Consider the following 6000-nt stretch of genomic DNA (forward strand, 5'->3'; position numbering starts at 1 on the left):
GGGCCAAAGTGGTGTGTTGCCTCCGCCGAGGGGCCTTAAAGGTCCAAACACTCGGCATCGGCTCAACCACCAGGATCCCCTTTTCCCCAGACACGGCGATGCCACGCACGGCTAAGCGTGGGTGCTCGGGGTCCGTGGTGTCGCACAAAACACACAAACACCTGCTTTAACAGGTGCCCCCTGCGGGGAAATACTGGAAGTAGTAGGCGAATATGTCTACTTAGGACAGGTAGTAACCGCACATCCGGACCATGAAAAGGAAATAACAAGAAGAATAAGATTGGGATGGAGTGCATTTGGCAAGCACTCGCAGATTATGACTAGCAGCTTACTGGTATCGCTCAAGAGGAAAGTATATAACAGTTGCATCTTGCCTGTACTCACCTATGGGGCTGAAACGTGGAGGCTAACCAAGAGAGTTCTACTTAAATTGAGGACAACCCAGAGGGCTATGGAACGAAAATGGTAGGGGTAACATTAAGAGATAGAAAGCGTGCAGAGAGGGTCAGAGAAATAACTCAAGTTACCGACATTCTAGTGAAAATTAAGAAGAAGAAATGGACATGGGCAGGACATGTAGTGCGAAGAGAGGATAACCGATGGTCGCTGAGGGTAACAAACTGGATTCCAAAGGAAGGAAACCGTAGCAGGGGGCGGCAGGAAGTTTGGTGGGCGGATAAGATCGAGAAGTTCGCAGGGGTCACGTGATGCAGGTAGCACAGAACCGTCTTAAGTGGAGAAATATGGAAGAGGCCTTCGCCTTGCAGTGGGTATAATCAGGCCGATGATGATGATGATGTTTGGTTTCCAAAAAAACGTGTTTCTTCAATCGGGCCTTTTCAGGACAAAGGTGCAAATTGGTAACTCAGTACGTGTGCTTAGTTTTTAGAAGTGTCAAAGTGGCAATGGTGTTTCATAATTTACATTACATTACGTGATTTGGTGTTAGTGCCAGGTTTTAGTAATGTGCAGCGTTATGTTATATTATATTGCTTTAAAAAATAGATATGACAAAGGTTTTAGTCTTCGTTATTTAGTTCGTAACGTTTACCCTATAGCAGTGCGCAGTTACTGCTGAGGAATATGGTTCTGATGTAAGCGCGCGCACGCACGCACGCATTCACGCAGACATTTAATTTATTGCGCAGCACGCAAATAGGCACTTCAATCGGCGATGGACTGCGGTACGTATTGCACTGAATTTCTCTTATTAAGAGCGAAACATTAGCAAACCTCGCCAAAAATGCGCCGCGGAGTGGTTGTGCTGTCATTTTGCAACTTGGCAGTGATGCCGCTCGTAGTGGGTTGCTTTCCTGATACCAGAAAGCAAACGTCAAGCATAGAAAATTTCTGCATGCCTTCTCTCTCGTGCTGGTCACTTGTAGCGAGCACAAAAAATTTCTCATGATCAATGCTGTAGCGCCCGGCGACTGCATTCCTAACCGAAGGTTGATGCAGGCAGGGACAGGGCTGTAGCGTCCCCGACAAGGCGCTGTCATGTCCGCCAACTACCCTCATTGCGCAATCCGTGAGAACAGCACGTGTCGCATTATTTATTCCGTCAGTGTCCATGGACAAGACGCACACAAAAGCAGAGTGCTCCTGATTTTTTCATGTCTTCTCAGGCTATCTCGTTGTGCACTGAGATCTCATGCCGCAAGTGTTTTCACACTTGCCCTTTGTAACGCACTCAGCTATGAAGGAAAAATACATCCTTGAAGGATATGTTGAGAAACCGTCACTGTAAATGTGAACTCACGGTAAACTGACGAAAAACGTCACGGAAACATGTGCAGTACGTATTGTCATTGTTATAGTGAGCACTTTTTTATGTAGTTATTCAATTAAAATGGTTTCATTTTACATCGCGCTTGCACGCGTGCACATTAATATATTATTAGTAGGTGCACCCTGTGAATGTTATGAAGAAGCGCACTAGAGGCGACTGGAGAAAAATTTTCATTTTTCTGTCATAGCCGAGCGAACTTCGAAAATTAGTCTGCTTTGAGACTGTAATGATTTCACTTTAGAATGCTTTTGATTTCTCATACAACCTCTTATGCAGACAAGGCCATGTAACTACTAAAGCCGGCATCATCTAAGCTTTCTAATTTAAGACAAGCTTTCATAATAACTGTTTTTATATTCAAGACAACACCAAACGCATAATTACCAGTGGAATTAACATCTTTCCTCACGGAAATTTGGTAATTTTGTTTTGCAGTCTTGTTGATTCGTTCGTTTTGCGTGCTAATCAGGTACAAGGTTTATTTCACTCGTTGTAGGCCAAAGTAATTTCCTACGTGGGTTTTCTTTTTTCAGTGACTGATGCTTTTTAAAGATGACCCTAGTGAAAAAAACCGCGTGAGTCACAATAACCTCATACCAATGCTCATACTAAACTCGTACTAAACTGATACATATCTCATATATTCTGATACAAATCTCCATCATATAATAAATGTATGAGAATTAATGAGATTTGTATGAGTTTAGTATGAGAAATTTGTATGAGATTATTGTGACTCACACGGTTTTTTTCACTAGGGTCATCCTTGAAAAAGCATTAGTCACTGAAAAAAGGTTTTTTCACTAGGGAATTACAAAAGACGCACCAACTAGCGTGACAAGAGCACGTACCGTTTTTCCAAATTCCTTTCTAAGGTGCACTCAATATCCAAGAATCCTCCGTAAACGTCCGGATCTGTCGAACAGACTTTGTCACGGCGACGAAAGTGATTGGTCTGTCAACCTGCACGTTTAACGGGTCGCACAGAAACCAAAAACAAGCGTAGAAGTTGAAGCCTTTGACACAGCCCAATGCTCTCAGTGTCGCTGTTTGCTGGCTAAAGCTGAAAGTGGCATGCAAGGGCCGCATTAGCGGCAAGGAAGCCAGTCTTTCTTGCTGAAACGTGGAATGTAACTTCGCATTAGCCCCAAGACGAGGCGAAGAAAATCCATCTTATAACCATACAATGCTCAAAGAATGACGTATCAAGCAGAGCACGTTGCTCCTTTGAACCTACTGCAGCTGCTTCGACATCGCTGAATTCCCGACAGATAACAACAGGAGCCACTCTCTATGAGGCGTAGGCGGGTGCTTCATCAAGAAGAAGAAGCTTTAAAGGGGGAGAAGAGGGCTACTGACGCGTGCTGACATACATTGGAGCATTCCTTGCACGCGGTTGCAATAGGCTTGATCTTGTAGTGGTATACCTGGATAAAATTCATAATAAAGGTAGCTATATTGCAGATATTCTAAAGAGGGAGATTAAGCTCCGAGACAGATTTTCTCCGTTTGCAGTACCTGTCTACACCGATTTTACTTTCCTAGCATCCCTTAAAAAAGACCATAGTGTTGTTTACATTTCTGAATGATTACACGCTGCCACGTGCCCTTCTCATAAGAAACCATTCACCTTTGATCTGTATATGTAAAACATTTCATATAGCTATTTTGGTCCAGAATAAATATTCACAATCATCTATGAATGCGAAAAAGCTTAAGGCAATATACAGTATGCCGCACGCGGAAGAAAGGCTGGAGAAATGTGTTCTCTGAGTTTAACGTGCGCGTCCGCACAATATTTCTCGATGCTCTTTAACTTGAAACCACTAGAGGCGCAGCGCTTCAGAAGATGCGACGTAGACGTTATCTACTTGAGCCTGCGCTGGTCTTGTTATCAAAAATCAAGGACATTATTAAGGCAGGTGTTAAATACCACAGCGACATGTTCTTGCAATCACGTGTTGTTGGATTGTTTGTATTTCTCAGAAAGGAAACCACGAGACTTGTCCGAGTTGGCAGCCGCTACCCACTTGTATCAAGCCATTCAGCCGTGAGAGTATAAGATAGGAACGCAGCCCTCAATCATCCTTGGATTTCGAGAAAGGCACGCTTCCGAAAAGCGACTCACGCAGACTGGTACAGCTTTTGTTAGAGCAGGTTTATATCTATGTTGGGTGGTCTTTTAACAACTTGGCGCATAACAAGTACACATCAATCAGTATATGTTGGTTAACGATTTTACGTGAAATGCACGTGAACGATCAGATATGCTCCTATTCCAGAAAACCGGCAGGGTAGCCTAATGCTGCTTCGTTTCCCCGACACGCCCACCTTTTGAGTCGGCCTCATTTTTCCTCGTGCTGACGCAATGTAGGCTCGAAGTCTCAGCTACACCACCACTTCTACAGAAAAAAAGGGTGCACACAGGACGAAGGCTAGATGGAAGGCGACATGATTTGGCTGGTTTCTGTAATGAATGAATACCAACTTGCCCAGTCGACAGCCTTGCTGACCACCACTTCTACCTTGTTCCGATTTATGACGATGCCAACCGCCCTTATCCTCCAACACCCAAGCGAATTATGGACGTATGGCTAGGTGCCTGATTCAAGATGGTTTTTTTTTTTTCCAAGTCGCGTAAGTCAATTCTAACAAAGCTCTTTTGTTAATTTAAGCGCCGAGGTGGTGGCTGCTTGTCGCTGCATATATCCAGGCATAGCAGAGCTAGGGCATCTTTATTTTTTTAGTCCATTCCGTATACGTCGCTTTTTTTGCCTACCTAAACCGAGTGGGCAGAGGAGGCTGAGAAGTGCGCGGCTGCATGTTTGCCGCTGCAAACTCCACACCAGAATTTTGGAGGCCCTTAGGCTGAGGAGTTTTCCCTCGTGTAAGCGTATACTATACACACGAGGCCCGCCCCCATAGTATGGGCGAAGACACTTGTGATACTTTGTTCACCTCTATTAGCATCACAGCAATTCTATTCGTCCAATAAATCAGAGATGCGTGCCACAGCAAATCTGCCTGCGATATTTCTGGTCGATACTGCAGATGAGTCTCTTCCCACTTTCTCCGTTACCCAGGCTATTTTCACATAGACGTCCCGTTATCAAGCACTGCGAAGCTGTGAGGCGTCTGAAAAGCCATTGTGGAGAGAGAAAAACAGTCTACACTCCCTGATATGTCTGTTTAACGTATGCCCATTTTGAAGCTCACTTAGCCCTTTCGCTTTCAAGCAATTTGTGCCTTGATTGTGGTAGTGATAGCTGTATGGACTGCGCTCGGGATTTCAGGTTGGGGGCGGAGTACAAAAGCACAGATCAGACCTTGCTTTCTCATAGTGGGAAACAAGCAAGAAGGGCTTTAACTTGCCACCAAATACGGCCGAATGTATTTACCACCATAATTCGATTTTGGTACGCTTTTTAATAATTGATATTAAGAAAGGTTGCGGCGCGACAACCACAAATTCTTCAGTGCATTTCAACGCAATGTTTCCTTTCTCAAAAATATCTATACTGCTTATTGGAGAACCAGTACTGGAACTCCTTAACAGAAGTCGATATAACCACCGCAAGCAAGCATGCGTGGCAGTTACGTGAATACAGCGATGAGATCCTGTTAACATAATTAGCTGACATATTAAACCGAATGCAGCAGCCGTGAAAATTATTGGGAGTACATATATTTTCGTGAATCTAACAATATGCAACTTGTAAACTGCCATGATACGAATGCTTAAAACTGAATAATTTCGCTAAAATTACCTGCACAGCATTCCTTTCTGAGCTAGTATGCTATTGTCGCATGTAAAGAAATAGAAAAGCTGGAGTTTTCACTGTCAACCTAAACGCGGACTGCTTGTTTTTAATTTCCAGGTTATGTATAAAGCTTCAGCTGCTGTGGGCTGAGGGCGACTTACTTAAGTTCGAGCAGTTCCACTTTGAAAGAATGAGTGACCAGAAGTCAATGCCTGATGAAGAGATTTCCTATTTACGCCGAACGTGATCTGTTTATTTGAAACCGAGTTATAACACTCTACAAAAAAATCATTCCAAAATCGGTCGTTGCCTCCAAATCAGCGCACATTAAATTTTGAAAACATTTCAAGAGAAGCACAACACCACTTATTCAGGTATATGTTCTTGGATCAGGATCTCTTTTGAATCTCATGCGCAGGCGTGCCGACAGCCACAGACATAAAACATTGC

At 43.8% G+C, this 6000-nt stretch overlaps 1 protein-coding gene across 3 annotated transcripts in view; it reads right to left on the reverse strand.

Moving 5' to 3' along the window:
* LOC146194941 (monocarboxylate transporter 12-like) overlaps positions 1–2955 on the reverse strand; it is an 89209-nt gene extending 86254 nt beyond the window's left edge. For all 3 annotated transcript variants that reach the window (XM_084597592.1, XM_084597593.1, XM_084597594.1), the window contains exon 1: positions 2641–2955. The gene's annotated coding sequence lies outside the window, so the exon portion shown is untranslated. The remainder of the gene's footprint in view (positions 1–2640) is intronic.
* Between the last annotated feature and the right edge of the window lie 3045 nt (positions 2956–6000).

This window comes from Amblyomma maculatum, chromosome 3 (genome assembly GCF_055883805.1).
Source record: "Amblyomma maculatum isolate TAMU_Amacu chromosome 3, ASM5588380v1, whole genome shotgun sequence".
NCBI classification, from domain to species: domain Eukaryota; kingdom Metazoa; phylum Arthropoda; class Arachnida; order Ixodida; family Ixodidae; genus Amblyomma; species Amblyomma maculatum.